Source organism: Hemitrygon akajei, chromosome 9 (genome assembly GCF_048418815.1).
Source record: "Hemitrygon akajei chromosome 9, sHemAka1.3, whole genome shotgun sequence".
In the NCBI taxonomy this organism is placed as follows: Eukaryota; Metazoa; Chordata; class Chondrichthyes; order Myliobatiformes; family Dasyatidae; genus Hemitrygon; species Hemitrygon akajei.
The window spans coordinates 71,151,224-71,167,724 of NC_133132.1; the positions used below are offsets into that span (position 1 = coordinate 71,151,224).

General features: G+C 43.4%; 1 pseudogene; it reads left to right on the forward strand.

The window, feature by feature from the left end:
* Positions 1 to 2,265: 2,265 nt before the first annotated feature.
* Positions 2,266 to 14,744, forward strand: LOC140732664 (interleukin-22 receptor subunit alpha-2-like; annotated as a pseudogene).
* Positions 14,745 to 16,501: the final 1,757 nt, after the last annotated feature.

Consider the following 16,501-nt stretch of genomic DNA (forward strand, 5'->3'; position numbering starts at 1 on the left):
GGAGAAGCAAATTGTGCAGAGGATATGGATTATCTGTAGAGAGAAATAGATAAGTTATGTGAGTGGGCAAGGGTCTGGCAATTGGAGTACAATGTTGGTAAATATAAGGTTTTCCACTTTGGAGGGAAAAATGGAAGATCATATTATTATTTAAATGGTAGAAGATTGCAGCATGCTGCTGTGCAGAAGAACTTGGGAGTGCTTGTTCATGCAAATGAAATGTTGACCTTCATTGCTAGAGGGATTGAAATTAAGGGCAGGGAGGTTATGCTGCAACTATACAGGGTACTGGTGAGGCTGCACCTGGAGTACTGTGTGCAGTTCTGGTCTTCGTACTTGAGGAAGGATATACTGGTTTTGGAGCCAGTGCAGAGGAGATTCACCTGGTTGACTCCAGAGGTGAGGAGGTTAAACTGTGAGGAGAGACTGAGTCGCTTGGGACTGTACTCACTGGAATTCAGAAGAATAAGTGGAGATCTTATAGAAACATATAAAATTATGAAAGGGATAGGGAAGATAGAGGCAGGAAAGTTCTTTCCACTGGTAGGTGAGATTAGAACTAGGGGACATAGCCTCAAGATTCGGGGGAGTAAATTTAGGACGGAGATGAGGAGGAACTGCTTTTCCCAAAGAGTGGTGAATCTGTGGAATTTTCTGCCCAGTGAAGCACTGGAGACTACCTCAGTAAATATACTTTAGACAAGTTTGGATGGATTTTTGCATAGTAGGGGAATTAAGAGTTATGGGGAAAAGGCAGGTAGGTGGAGATGAGTCCATGGTCGATCAGCCATGATCTTATTGAATGGTGGGGCAGGCTCGATGGGCTGGATAGCCTACTCCTGCTCCTATTTCTTATGTTCTTATAGACTCATAGTCCTTTGACCCAACATGCTTCTGTAGACCATTGTACTTACTGACCTTCATTTGTCTGTAGTCTTCTTTGTCTTGACAATTCGAATGCTCACCTGAAAGCTACATAAACATTGTACCTGCATCTGCCATCTCCTCAGGCAATGCATCCAACCACTCTGTGAAAAGAACATTCCCTTTGTATCTCCTATAAGCCTCCAGCCTCTCACCCATGATTTCTTATTTTACACACTCTCACCTTGATAGAAAGCATTCTTACCATCTGCCCTATCTATCGCCATCATAATTCTTTAAATCTCTATCAGCCTTCTCCACTGTAGGAGAACAAATCCAACCTACCCAGATTCTCCTTATAACTGAAGTGCTGCGCTCCAGGCATCATTCTGGAAAATCTCCTGTGCATGTCTTCTTCCTGTAGCGTGGCAAACACATCCTTCACACAATGTTCACCAATGCTTTATAATGCAATACAATGTCCTGTCTCGTATTCCCTGCCATGGCTGATGAAGGCAAGGGTCCTACATGCCTCCTTCATCACCCTTTGCTGCCACTTTAGGGGGTTAACGGATTTGCACTCCAGGGTTCCACTGTTTATCAACAATACCCAGGATCCTACAATTTATTGATTATGCCCTACCCTTACTTGGTCTTCCAAATGCATCACTTTGCATTTACAAGGATTAAACTTGACCTGCTGATCAAAGTTCCAGTTGATCCATCTCATGTTGTAGCTTCCTTGTTACGCAGAATGTAACAAATTCTTTTTCTGTAGAAGTTGGAATTGTTAGGACTGACTCTCAGCCACTCTTCACATTTGCCATTCAGTCTAACCTCGGCAGCATCTACTTTTATCGTCCGTGGATATCATCTCAAGCCCTAGACCTAGACCAAGCAGCTGGGCCTCTGCTGGCTAAACTTGAGACCCTGATATCTCCCTTACAGCTGTTTTTGTCAAACACCTTTGCCACTATTTCAAAATTCTCTGATTATTAAAGACAAAGCTTAATGTTCTACAACTGAGTCCATTTTCAGCAAATACATTACTTCTTAATCTGGATGAGACGGTAAACACCACCATAGTCAATGTTATTTGGATATAAGCTTAGAACCTGACCTGAAGTACTAAATACCCGGGGCTGGAAAGTGGGACTGGGCTGAAAAACATGTATCACTACAAGCCCATATACCGTGGCGAACGGCTGACTCCTTAAGTGCTGTACGTTTTTGGTTCTCTGTCCAGAACTATGGAGGGGTAGGAAGTGGTTTTGCTCGAATAAATCCCAACTACCAAGGGGGAACTTTTTTTTTATATAAATGTTCTTTAAATTACATAGTTTCATTTCTGCTTTTCTATCTGATAAAAGCCAATTCAGAGTCGTTAGTGGAGGAAGCAAGATGGGAAGATTCTCCATTCAGCTGTTGGTGCTGTTGAGTTTCTCTCATCTAGTTCGTTCCTTAGTTTCTGGTAAGCAAATCGAATTTCATTTTCATTAATGTCTGTTGAAATACTGAGTCTTGGGAAACCTCCATGCTGAAGTGTTCACTGGAGTTTGGTTTTGCCAGTGGCTTAGATTGGTGTGAACTTACTCGCTTGAGGTGAACTTATCTGGCCACTGTTACCGCAGGTGAGGTTTAAAAATAGTCTGTACAAATGGGCCATGGTCTTCCATTAGCTGAATTCCCCCAGTGAGTTGCTTAGTTGTCAAAAGCACATGAAATCAGAAAAATTACTTAGTTAACCAGCTCTAGCTGTACAAAGGACATGAAAAAGGTCAGACCAAATCCAGTCCCGGTGAAGGGTCTTGGCCCAAAATATCGACTGTTTATTCCTCTCCATAGATGCTGGCTGACCTGCTGAGTTCCTGCAGCACTTGGGTGTGTGTGTGTGTGTGTGTGTGTGTGTGTGTGTGTGTGTGTGTGTGTGTGTGTGTGTGTGTGTGTGTGTGTGTGTGTGTGTGTGTGTGTGTGTGTGTGTGTGTGTGTGTGTGTGTGTGTGTGTGTGTGTGTGTGTGTGTGTGTGTGTGTGTGTGTGGCTTAACATTTCCAGCTTCTACCGAATCACTTGTGTTTATTTAAATAAATGCATATTTCTAACATGTCTCCATGGACCCATAAACATGGATTGCAACATTCCCAGGTCTCTACATAAACATTCTACCTTATAAACTGGATAATGAAAACACTTTAACTTAAACTCTGGAAATTTTCTCACAGCATTGTCTACCATTTGTTGGGACATGTAGGGTAGAGTGAATTATGGGACTGGATCAGATGCTCCCTGTTTTTTAAATCATGATTTTGGAGTTCTCCCTTGAGAGTTTTAGTAATCTGTCAGACTGGACCCAAGAAGCTTCAGACTTCAAGGCTGTGAAGCTCCTGGAATCTTGAGGGTTGAGGTGTCTTGTTAAGATGATTGCTCCTCTGTTTGCTTTGAACTTCAGTTTACTAATTTTTTACTAGCTCCCTTTTTTTTCAACGGAAACTTGGAGAATTTGTTATAATGTACTTACATACTATTGGGTAACATTAACATTGTCATAAGCATGCATGTAACATTTTTCCTGCAATCATTGTCATATGAAGAGCTCTGGGCCTGTATTCACTAGAATTCAGAAGAATGAGGGGTGACCGCATTAAAACCTATCGAATGGTGAAAGGCCTTGATAGAGTGGATGTGGAAAGGATGTTTCTATGGTGGGAGAGTCTAGGACCAGAGGGCACAGCTTCAGATAGAGGGGCATCCTTTTAGAATGGAGATGAAGAGGGATTTTTTTAACCAGAGAGTGGTGAATCTGGGAATTCTTTGCCACAGGCAGCTGTGGAGGCCAAGTCTTTATGTATATTAAAGCAGAGGTTGATAGAGTCTTGATTGGCATGAAGAAGGGAGAAGGGAGAAGGGAGGAAGTTATGGCTGAGAGGAAAAGTGGATCAGCCCTAATGAAATGGTGGAGCAGACTTGATGGGCCAAATGGCCTGATTCTGCTGCTATATCTTATGGTCTTACTAATGTGCCTTTAAAAAACATGTAACAAACAAGACGCTAAATAGTAAAACCAAGCTTTTAACATTTAGTGTTTGTTAAATGAATAGTATGTACGGTATGTATTAATGATTGACCTTTCTCTCAAAGCACAATTTTAGTGAGAAATTTCTGTTACCTGATCTCTGGTAATATTAAACACAAGAGATTCTGCATAAACTGAAAATTCTCGAGCAGATGTTTTTTTTGTTGCTCTGGTGATATTTATCAATTTTATTCAATATAATCTCCCAAGTAAAGTGTTTCTAATTATTCTCACTTCTGTCTTACATAATATAAATTATTAGAATTACAAAATTACAGAGTTTGACAGAAGTTTGAAGTACAGGAGAGTCAAGCTATATGGGAAGGGGGGAGGTGTGGGGAGACTAGTACTGAGGCCGAGAATGGAACAGCCACAACCTCCCTTAATAAACAGACTCATACTTCTTATGTTTTAAGAGTAACTGTAACTTGTTTATAAAAAAAACTGGATTGTGTAACACAGTAAATATGTTTAAAGAAGACAAGCTTAATCTATCATCACCATCAGTAGTCTGCTCTGTCATTCCAGGTGTATGAATCCTGACAAGTTCACGGGATTTGGTGAGCTGGATAAATCAAATGCACATAGATAGACAAAGAATGGGCACGGCCTTCGAGTAGCAGGTACAGGTCACCAGCCAAAAGACGCAAGAACACGTGGAATCAATTTTGGTTGTATGTTAATTAGAAGTTTTTTTTTCTGTTTCTTAGTTTTTTATGTTTTCCTGTCATGGGATGGCTGTGTAAATATGCTGTACTGTATCTGTTCTATGATATGCTGTGCTGCTTTGTAAAATAAGAATAAATAATAAAAATTTGAATTACAAAGAAAACATAAATAACATTTCCCAGGCAATTTGGGGGATCAGCGAAGCAAAGGAAAATAGCTGTAAATCTTGTACTAGCATCCGTGCTCTTTACCTGTCTCGTCATTTAACATAACCAGTTCTTGTCTTGTCTTTAGGTCATATTCCAGAGCCTCAACAGGTAAACCTCAAGTTTACTGACTTCTTCAATGTCCTACAATGACAGAAAGGCAGCTGCTATAACAAGAGTGCAGTTTACATCATGCAATACAAAATATTCGTTTCTATCACTGAGGTAATAGAAGAGTTTGTAAACATGTTTTGAAAAGTAGCCAGGAAAACTGGAAAGTACAAAATAGAAAGTAAAGGACCCTTACACCAATAGAGGCTATAAGCACAATAAAAGCAATCAAATCAGGTAGATGGTGTTAGCCAGTTACTGGGGCCCAAAAAAGAGGAATGGACATTATGTCGAGATATTGAGGATGGAATCTGTGGGAATATTATAGGAGTTGATGGATACTGGAGAGATCCTGTACAAAAATTTCATCATATTAATCTAGCACCAGGTAAAATATTGATTCAAGTGATTGAATATATGCTTTAGAAATACTTGCATGATGATAACCTAATAAAGATTAGCCAGGAAAACTAGGGAGGTGAAGATGTCTGTTGACCAGTATCCTACATTTTTGTCAGGAAGTGATACACCATATAGGTAATGGAAAGCTCTAAAGCTTGGGGTATCTAATCTTCCAAAAGCAGTTAAAACATTAAATCTGTTCCCCTGTCCTCATTCCACCATGCCAGCTGACTGTTTGCAGTATCTTATATTTTTATAGTCTTTCAAAAGTCAGTTCTGAGAAATGAGGTTTGAGGAAAGACCAGACAAATTGAATTTCTGATTTACAGAGATGTGAACAAGATAAAAAACAATATGAAAGAAATTGAAAATGTCTTCAATCCGAACCATTCAATTGCTCAAGAGAGCACAGGATCAAATGAATAAATTGCACATTATAGGGCTGATATTCTGCAGTGAGTAAAATTTATCAATGGGTAGCGATCATTTAAGAAATAGCTAGGAAGCCGATAGGAAAATGGGATAAGATTTCTCTGAATGGATATGGAGAACAGCTTTATTGTATTTGTTCACTTTTTAATACTTGCAGCAGATTCATCGTTTAAATATTTTTAAAATCTAATGCTGAGGTAATGAAAAGTAATATTCTCACTGACACCATTCACACTGGGGATAATTTTAAGCCACATTTCTGTTCCACGGTGGATGAAGCAGTTAGAGATTGGTCAACTCTGAATTATCAATCAAGTTATTACAATATATCTGGTCTTGATGCTTCTTCAGTGAGAGACCCTCATTCAGTCATGAAACAACCTGCAGCATTTAACCCAGTATTTCTGCCCTGACCAGCTAACTTATTCCACTTCCTCTGTTCACTAACCTCTCAGGATTCAATATCATTCAGAGCAAATATCCAAAAAAATGTCACCAGGTCTGTATGCACTCAATGAACCCCCGGTCGATTTGATCCTGTTCTCTCTGAAGGCTATTTCAAACCTTTCTTCTCATGGATTTAATCTACCAAAATGCCAATAATCCATTTGATTCACCAGTGCTTGAATCAGAGCAAATTTTTCCATTGTAGGTCTGGAGGGAAGCAGTGGAATAATAAGACAGAATGCTGGAAGATTAGTCAGACATGTTGTGACCTCACACAAGAGATAAAATGTTTCACGGAGCCGCACTTTGCAAGAGTTCAAGCCCAAACAGCCAACAGCCAATCAAACTGGGCCTTGAGTGAAAGAATTATACCTTTTTGGGAAACTGAGTAATTATATTAATATGCTGACAACTTACACTAAGTATTTCTGATGAATGAATCATGTGGGAACTAATGTCAGAATTGATTGTTGCCATTTAGCATATCTAATAGGGTGCATTAGAATTTATAGGCCAGTGTCCATAAGGGCCACAACTCAGTTGGGGTGATCATTTGTGCATGCAGTGATAGAGGTGGGGTGTAAACAAAAATCAACTATGGAACGAGAGCGAAAGCCTATCCCGGACAGAAAACTGGTTTTACTGCACCAATATGAGAAAAGCTGCAGATGCTGGGAGGACCTCCAGTCCTGATGAAGGGTTTCGGCTTGAAACGTCGACCGTTTACTCTTTTCCATAGATGCTGCCTGGCCTGCTGAGTTCCTCCAGTACTTTGTGTGTGTGTTGCTGTTGACTGCACCAACGCTGGTTTTAATTGGCTTTCTTAAATCCTAAAACTAACCCAGAGAAGGATCAACAAACCAGCCAGTCATTCGGAGAAACATAGGCTTGTCTCCATTGTGCTTTGTAAGCATTAGATAATTAAATTGCTTTTAGAAACTCCATACGGTATGCTGCTGATTCCTTGGAAAGTCCCAATAAATAAAATGGGACTGTGGGAACCTGTGGGTTTCCTCTGGGTGCTCCAGCTTTCTCCCACAGTCCAAAGATGTACCAGTTAGTAAGTTAATTGGTCATTGTAAATTGTGCCGTGATTAGGTTAGGGCTAAATCAGGGGTTGTTGGGGGCTGCTGGGCTATCCGGCTCGAGGGCCCAGGAGGGCCTATCCGATGCTGCAATTTGAAATAAATAAATTAATTAAATTATCCATTTCAATGGAAAGAACTAGTAGAAGTGAGACAACTACTTATAATAGTAAGAGGAAATTAAACACAGCAAATATATATTTTTGTAGGTTTTCACGTTTACTTGCAGTTTTGTGACAAAATTGGAAAGGGGAACTGTTCTATCAGTTATACTCCGCTATGGCTGTGAAGTAGTTTGATTGTGGGGCATTCTGATAACAACCCAAAAAGCACTTTCCTTCACAACGGAATAATCTGTCACGTTTGTGTTTATACACAGTGATCTCGACCAGTATGTAAAACTCTTCTGTGAAACCAGTTGCTGGAACTCAGGAAGTACCAATGTACAATCTGTAAATTTCTGACAGGCTGTAGAACTGAGGTCGGAAGGATGGACAGATTAGCTATAATTCAATCAAATGGTACAGTAAGCAAAGAAGTGGATGGAGGGGGGGGGGGTGAATGTTCTAAATCCAGTTCCTGTGCTTTCATGCTGCAGTGACAGATTCAGAACTTAACATGCTGCATTAATGCATGGCAGGGAAAAGGTTCTACCTTCAGCCAATCTGCAAGTGTCAGTACGAGACTGATAGAGGGAGACACACATTTATGGATTCCAATAGTCTCTGCAAGATATATACGAGGGGTGATTGATAAGTTCGTGGCCTAAGGTAGAAGGAGTTAATTTTAGAAAACCTAGCACATTTATTTTTCAACATAGTCCCCTCCTACATTTACACACGTAGTCCAGCGGTCGTGGAGCATACGGATTCCTTCTTTGTAGAAGTCGGCGTCTGAGACCTCCAGAAGTGGTCCACAGCAGGGGTGGTTGATAAGTTCATGGTCTAAGGTAGAAGGAGATGAGTTACGATCTTCAAACTTTCTGCATTTTTACTCAAAGAGTTGAACTGCATGTGGATGTAACAAGAGCTGTCTAACTCATCTCCTTCTACCATAGGCCACAAATTTATCAATCACCCCTGCTGTGGACCACTTCTGGAGGTCTCAAACGCCGACTTCTACAAAGAAGGGATCTGTATGCTCCACGACCACTGGACTAAGTGTGTAAATGTAGGAGGGGACTATGTTGAAAAATAAATGTGCTAGGTTTTCTAAAATTAACTCCTTCTACCTTAGGCCATGAACATATCAATCACCCCTCTTAATATAGGGTCATTCACCCATCACTAAAGTAAAACAAAGCATTTCCCAGACAGGGAGCAGGAGAACAAAGATGGGATAGTAATTCGTACAAAAATGAGAGTAAGGATCTTGGCGCACTTTTCAAATTACACACAACTTCTTATCTTGTACAGAAAACTGAATTGTACACGGTGACAGATATCACCTTAAACATACAGAACCCAAAACCAAAAGCAACTTACTATGTGTGCCCAGATTAAGATCCCCATTTTCAGAGGAAAGAAATGTGTGACAACATTTCAGGGTAAGTCATAGAACATCTAAATGGCAAGAAAATAACAGCTTTAGCATAATTTCTTTGGACTGGTTGGGTGTTTTCTTTTCCTTTTAAATTAATATAATGCAGGCTTCAATATTCATTTTGTTTTGTAAAACACTCAGCAATTTATTTCATTTTATCCGCACTCTCAATCCTTTTCTGACAGCGATGATACCAATTGCTTTGAACTTGCCACTTTGTCTATATGAAGTTCTGACAGGAGGTCAGGAAACATCTGTGAAAATTCTACCCTCAGTTTCTATTAGCGTGCTCTGATTTATGAAACAATTACTCTTTTTCATTGCTCTCTAATGTAATTAATGGGTTAGTTCAACAAAGTGAAAACTTCTGTTTTCTGCCCAGACAACCAATAAGAAGTTGTAATTGGAAGGCAATGTGGAGGAGGACTGGCTTAATGTACTTTTATCAACTTTATGATCCAATCCACAAATAAATAAATTGAAAATTGTTTTCAAATTCTTATCAACAAAGGAAATGTGCTGGCAACAGCTGGTTCAGTTCAGTTACATTTAGTATTAGTTTACTGAAAAAGTCTGTATTTTAACCAAAGTATCTGTATTGAAATTTAATTTATAGGTGACTATTCTGACTGTGTGCTACAGATTAAGTGAAGCAGAGGCCTTTTGTCAAGGTTTATACTTCAAATGGTCATTTAGACATAGTGGATTTATAAGTAATGTACACAATAAAATTAAGTTTGAAACATTATTGCATCCAAAGACTAATGTATTTACAAGAAGTGTTTATTCAACAGTTTCACCTTATGGTTCATTCAGGAGCATACTGCTTTATTTTCAGGCCCACTTCCTATTCCTCAGGCTACCAATAACTCTGCTTCAGAACGGAACCAATTTCTTTTCTATCCCTATTGCCAAGCACGATCCCTGGTAATAATTTACCATTGCTCTTTTAGGATTCTGCCCATTGCCAACTTAGTGTTTACTTCACAGGGAGAGCTTGTATTCACTATCATTATTGATTAGAATCTTAACCACTGGAGCAAGGGAGAGGTTAGATATTTACAGCACGTACTGTAAGACTCCTCAAAATCTTTCCAGTGACACGGTAGCAGAGTGTAACACTATTACAGCACCAGTAACCCGGAGTTCAAACCACCACTGTCTGTAACGAGTTTGTGTCTTCTCCCTGTGAGGGGTTTACTCCAGATGCTCCAGTTTCTTCCCATCTTCTGTAATTGGTCACAGAGTATCAGGTTAATTGGTTACTCATTCCCATAGATGCTGCCTGGCCTGCCAAATTCCTCCTGCATTTTGTGTGTTTTGCTTTGGATTTCCAGTATCTGCAGATTTTCATCTTTGCCCACTTGTCTGATTACCTGCTGGCTCTGCCTGTTTGCTTTCAGTAACTGTTTCTCAACAACACTCAATTCTCTTTGTTCACCGTCGCCTCCCAAATCCAGCATGGGTTAAGGTGCAATTTTCTTTCCCTTTCTGTGGTGGGTAACTTCATATTTATCCTCATTGTAGGGCTCTGTTTTGCCCATTTGCTCTTGGTGTTCCTCTGCATTTTCTAAACAATTCACAGTCCATCATGTTCAGTGTCTTCAGCAAACGCAGAGTCCTTTCTTCCAATATTATATAGATTATAGATTCAAGGTTATTTTAATGTTATTTCCAGTACACAAGTGTAAAGGAAAACAAAATAGTTGTTTATTTGGATCTGATGCAGCACAATAAGATAAAGAACACAATAATTAAAAAACAATAAATGTAAATACATAGTACATTGATGTCCATAAAACGATGTTAGGTACAGAAGTGTTTGTCCATAAGATGACTGACAGGAAATGATAAAGTAGCAGTGACTGGGGTGTGGAGAGGTGGGTTAGTGTGTGGAGGTGTTGATCAGCCATACTGTTTGGGGAAAGTACTGTTTTTGAGTCTGGTGATCCTGGCATGGACGTTACATAACCTCCTCCCTGATGGGAGATACATTACCAACAGTTGAGACCCAGAATTTAGAATTTATTTTATTTTTTACATCCAATGGATGTTGTGTTGTGTCTCTGTCACAATGTACAAGCATTAAAGAGGTGAAATGTGGGAGGGTATTGCCCAAACACTAAGATTGTACAGATAATTGTTTTGTGTACCTGTGTGTACAGTCAGACACACAATCAGATCAGTGTACAGTCAGATACACAATCAGATCAGTGTACAGTCCGATAGGCAATCAGATCAATGTGTATCGATAAGTCTGATGGCTGGCGATAAAAGCTGTTCCGGTGCCTGTCGGTTCTGGCCTTAACGCTGCAGTACCGTTTGCCAGACGGAAGCAGCTGAAACAGTTTGTTTGCAGTTGGGGTGTCTGGAGTCCCTGATGATCCTCTGGGCCTTTTTTTATGCACCTGCTGCTGTAACTGTCCTGAATAGAGGGAAGTTCACATCCACAGATGCACTGGGCTGTCCATACCACTCTCTGCGATGGAGGGTAGTACAGTTCCTGTACCAGGCAATGACACAGCCAGTCAGGATGCTCTCAATGGTTTCCCTGTAGAAAGTCCTGAGGATCTGGGGACTCATGCTGAAATTCTTTAGCTGTCTAAGGTGAAAGAGACGCTGTTGTGCTTTTTTCACCACTCAACTGGTGTGTACAGTCCAGGTGAGATCTTCGCTGATGTGTATACTGAGGAACTTGAAACTACTCATCCTATCAACTCCAGTCCTGTTGATATCAATAGGTGCTGGCCAGTCTTCATTCCTCCTGTAGTCCACGATCAACTCCTTCGTTTTCTCAATACTGAGGGAGAAGTTGTTTTCTTGACACCACTGTGTCAGGGCATCACCTTCTCCTCTGTACCTGCCTTGTCATTGTTGGAAATAAGGCCTATTAATGTCACTGACATTGTTCATCAGATTGAAGCTGTGCGTGGCAACACAGTTGTGGGTCAGGCATTGATCCCTGCAGTTTCTAACTGCCATCCTGAAAATAAATCTCTATTGCAAGAGAATAGTGGATATTTCTATTCCCTGTTTCCTGATTGCCAAACAGAATTCTAATTTTGCACTGCAGTATTTTATGTTGGTCTTTGGTTTCTGAAAACCACACCCATTTGATTCTCCCTGTCTAATCGATATGTTACATCCTCCAAAAACTCCAAGAAGTTATTCAAACATGAATTCCTTCTCAACTTTATCCAACGTTAGATACTTGTGCTGCCTTTTTGTTGATCAGGATGGATCATTTTTGCTCTGCATTCTTGCTAAGCAAAAAACCCTGTGCATATTCCGTTAAGGCAGACTACACGGCCCGATTGATGCACCATCAATAACTCACTCTGAGACGTAAGAAGCGAGGTATCGGCTTTTATTGACTGGAAGAATGAACAACACTACATCCTGGGGAATGAGGCCGGGCACAGGCCTCAATCGCCTTTATACAGGGGTCTGTGGGAGGAGCCACAGGAGCAGTCAGCAGGGGTCTGTGGGAGGAGCCACAGGAGCAGTCAGCAGGGGTCTGTGGGAGGAGTCAGCAGGGGTCTGTGGGAGGAGCCACAGGAGCAGTCAGCAGGGGTCTGTGGGAGGAGTCAGCGGGGGTCTGTGGGAGGAGTCACAGGAGCAGTCAGCAGGGGTCTGTGGGAGGAGCCACAGGAGCAGTCAGCAGGGGTCTGTGGGAGGAGTCAGCAGGGGTCTGTGGGAGGAGCCACAGGAGCAGTCAGCAGGGGTCTGTGGGAGGAGCCACAGGAGGAGTCAGCAGGGTCTGTGGGAGGAGCCACAGGAGCAGTCCAGACAGGGGTCTGTGGGAGGAGCCACAGGAGCAGTCAGGAGGGGTCTGTGGGAGGAGCCACAGGAGCAGTCAGCAGGGGTCTGTGGGAGGAGTCAGCAGGGGTCTGTGGGAGGAGCCACAGGAGCAGTCAGCGGGGGTCTGTGGGAGGAGTCAGCAGGGGTCTGTGGGAGGAGTCAGCAGGGGTCTGTGGGAGGAGCCACAGGAGCAGTCAGCAGGGGTCTGGGAGGAGCCACAGGAGCAGTCAGCAGGGGTCAATGGGAGGAGCCACAGGAGCAGTCAGCAGGGGTCAGTGGGAGGAGCCACAGGAGCAGTCAGCAGGGGTCTGTGGGAGGAGTCAGCAGGGGTCTGTGGGAGGAGCCACAGGAGCAGTCAGCAGGGGTCAGTGGGAGGAGCCACAGGAGCAGTCAGCAGGGGTCTGTGGGAGGAGCCACAGGAGCAGTCAGCAGGGGTCTGTGGGAGGAGTCAGCAGGGGTCTGTGGGAGGAGTCACAGGAACAGTCAGCGGGGGTCTGTGGGAGGAGCCACAGGAGCAGTCAGCAGGGGTCAATGGGAGGAGCCACAGGAGCAGTCAGCGGGGGTCAGTGGGAGGAGCCACAGGAGCAGTCAGCAGGGGTCTGTGGGAGGAGTCAGCAGGGGTCTGTGGGAGGAGCCACAGGAGCAGTCAGCAGGGGTCTGTGGGAGGAGTCAGCAGGGGTCTGTGGGAGGAGCCACAGGAGCAGTCAGCGGGGGTCTGTGGGAGGAGCCACAGGAGCAGTCAGCAGGGGTCAATGGGAGGAGCCACAGGAGCAGTCAGTGGGGGTCAGTGGGAGGAGCCACAGGAGCAGTCAGCAGGGGTCTGTGGGAGGAGTCAGCAGGGGTCTGTGGGAGGAGCCACAGGAGCAGTCAGCAGGGGTCTGTGGGAGGAGCCACAGGAGCAGTCAGCGGGGGTCTGTGGGAGGAGCCACAGGAGCAGTCAGCGGGGGTCTGTGGGAGGAGCCACAGGAGCAGTCAGCAGGGGTCTGTGGGAGGAGCCACAGGAGCAGTCAGCGGGGGTCTGTGGGAGGAGCCACAGGAGCAGTCAGCAGGGGTCTGTGGGAGGAGTCAGCAGGGGTCTGTGGGAGGAGCCACAGGAGCAGTCAGCGGGGGTCTGTGGGAGGAGCCACAGGAGCAGTCAGCAGGGGTCTGTGGGAGGAGTCACAGGAGCAGTCAGCGGGGGTCTGTGGGAGGAGCCACAGGAGCAGTCAGCGGGGGTCTGTGGGAGGAGCCACAGGAGCAGTCAGCAGGGGTCTGTGGGAGGAGTCACAGGAACAGTCAGCGGGGGTCTGTGGGAGGAGCCACAGGAGCAGTCAGCAGGGGTCTGTGGGAGGAGCCACAGGAGCAGTCAGCGGGGGTCTGTGGGAGGAGCCACAGGAGCAGTCAGCAGGGGTCAGTGGGAGGAGCCACAGGAGCAGTCAGCAGGGGTCTGTGGGAGGAGTCAGCAGGGGTCTGTGGGAGGAGTCAGCAGGGGTCTGTGGGAGGAGTCACAGGAGCAGTCCAGACAGGTATATGTTGTTCACCACACCGACCCAGACTACACAGCATTAGCAGCACACTATACAGAGGGGGTTAACCATCCATTATATGATGACATCTTGTCACCCTTTCAGACCATCCCTTTGATCTACTCATTACCTTCACGACCTTCTCTGCTGCCTGGACAAATCTGATTTTGCTCTTTATCATTTCTGAAGAAGGGCCATTGACTGTTCCACCCTCTGCAGATGCCTCACCTGGAAGGACTGTTTGGAGCCCTGAATGGAGGTGAGTGAGGAGGTGTAGGGGCTGGTATAGCACTTGTCCTGCATGCAGAAATAAATACCAGGAAGGAGATCAGTGAGGAGGGATGAATGGACAAGGGAGTCATGTGAGGAGTGATCCCTATGGAAAGTGGAGAGTTGGGGGGGGGGGAAGGGAAAGATGTTCTTAGTGGTATGATCCCGTTGTAGATGGTGGGACACAAAATTACAGATACAGACGGAAATTAAATTAATTGAAATTGTTGAATTCAATATTAAGTCCAGAGGCTGCAACAAATCCAGATGAACGACAAGGCGTTCCTCAAGCTGGTGTTGGGCCTCATTGTGACAGTGTATGAGACCGCAGATCCATAGATCGGAATGGGACAACAGGGTGGAGTGGGATGGAGAATTGAAGTGACTACAATGGGACAACACCTGTTGTAACCAAGTGATGTAGATGTTGTGGGAATTAAGGAAATGCAATGGCAGCGAGAATTGAAGGTGTCTGAGCATGAGAGCTACACACACAAAATGCTGGTGGAACGCAGCAGGCCAGGCAGCATCTATAGGGAGAAGCGCTGTCGACGTTTCGGGCCGAGACCCTTCATCAGGACTTGGTCCCAAAACGTCGACAGCACTTCTCCCTGTAGATGCTGCCTGACCTGCTGTGTTCCACCAGCATTTTGTGTGTGTTGCTTGAATTTCCAGCATCTGCAGATTTCCTTGTGTGAGCATGAGAGCTGTTGTGGAATTTGTCAAGCAGTGATGGGAGTATCTGAAGATGTGGAGAGGAGCATTGGGTAGAGTCAGATACAATCACTACTGTAAATGGTAGTTCATTATCAGGAGCTTGGCATTTGGCCAGAGCCTAATTTGGGTTGAGTTTTGGATATGGGAATGGGGTGGGAGAGGGCTGGATCTGGGATACTGACCATCTTTATATCAGGGGTTCCCAACCTTTTTTATGTCATAGACCAAAACCATTAAACAAGGGGTCTGTGGACCCCAGTTTGGGAACCCTTGCTTTATGTGGTGATAATGAATTCCAATCGTAATCCACTCCTATCCCACCTCTTGTAACAATCCCAGAAGTAGCCTCGACATAAGTCACACATAACGAAATGCTGGAGCCAATTTTGTGTGTGTGTAGCATGCCTCCATTTTAGGCCTTTACTTGTCACCATGAGAAAAGAATCAGCAAGTTACTGGGCAGAAGGCAGAAGGACATTGCATTCTAGTTCCACCTTTTGTATTTGACAACAATGTGAAAAAGGAAGCAATCAGACATTTCATGAACAAAGAAAATGAAAACAATTGATCATTGATGGGAGAAGGAGGCATTCTTTGTTTTACTGTGCCTGCTGTAGAACGTAAAGATGGCAGCACAGGAGAGGTGCTTGCTTTTGTGGCTCTTATTATTATTGGTAACAATTATCAGTGAAGGTAAGTAATCCTTTATAATATTAAAAAACCTACAGTTTGTTAGTATTCCAATTCTACTTTGTCTGTCTCCCAGGGGTTTTATGACAATTGTTATTGCCCTTCTCCTTTATATTACTCGTTTCAGAATAATTTCAGTTCTGCCATAAGGATGTCAATTAATATTATCAGTCATTGTTTGGATACCAAGAAACGCTTGTGTGGAATTGTCAGTTGTTAACTTTTTAGTCTCAGTGGCCATGATGGGAATTATTTAATTCATTCACACTAATCAGGATGAAGTGAAAATAAAGAGCAGGATTTAGCATCAGTCACTTGTTAAACTTAAAATCACGGCCCGTCTGATAATGGAACTGTGTATTCTGTACAATATGTTTGTTAAGTATCTTAAGAATGGTATTAAGACTTATTATTTCAGTCAGTTCCAGATTAGTTGTGAGGATGTTGCCCTGATCTGTTGCAGTACATGGGGTGCACAATGTATCTACAACTTGGCATAAAGGAATCAAATGATTGGAATATCTTTCTCAAATACTTGCTCAAGTTGTATCTAAAATGAATCAACAGGATATAATTTAAATGCCAATATAGAATAGAAAGTCCAACTGTAGTCAATGACCATTAGGGACCCTAACGATCAGCAAGTCATTAAAAGATATCTGTCTGTATCTCTATTCATTTCAGAATCT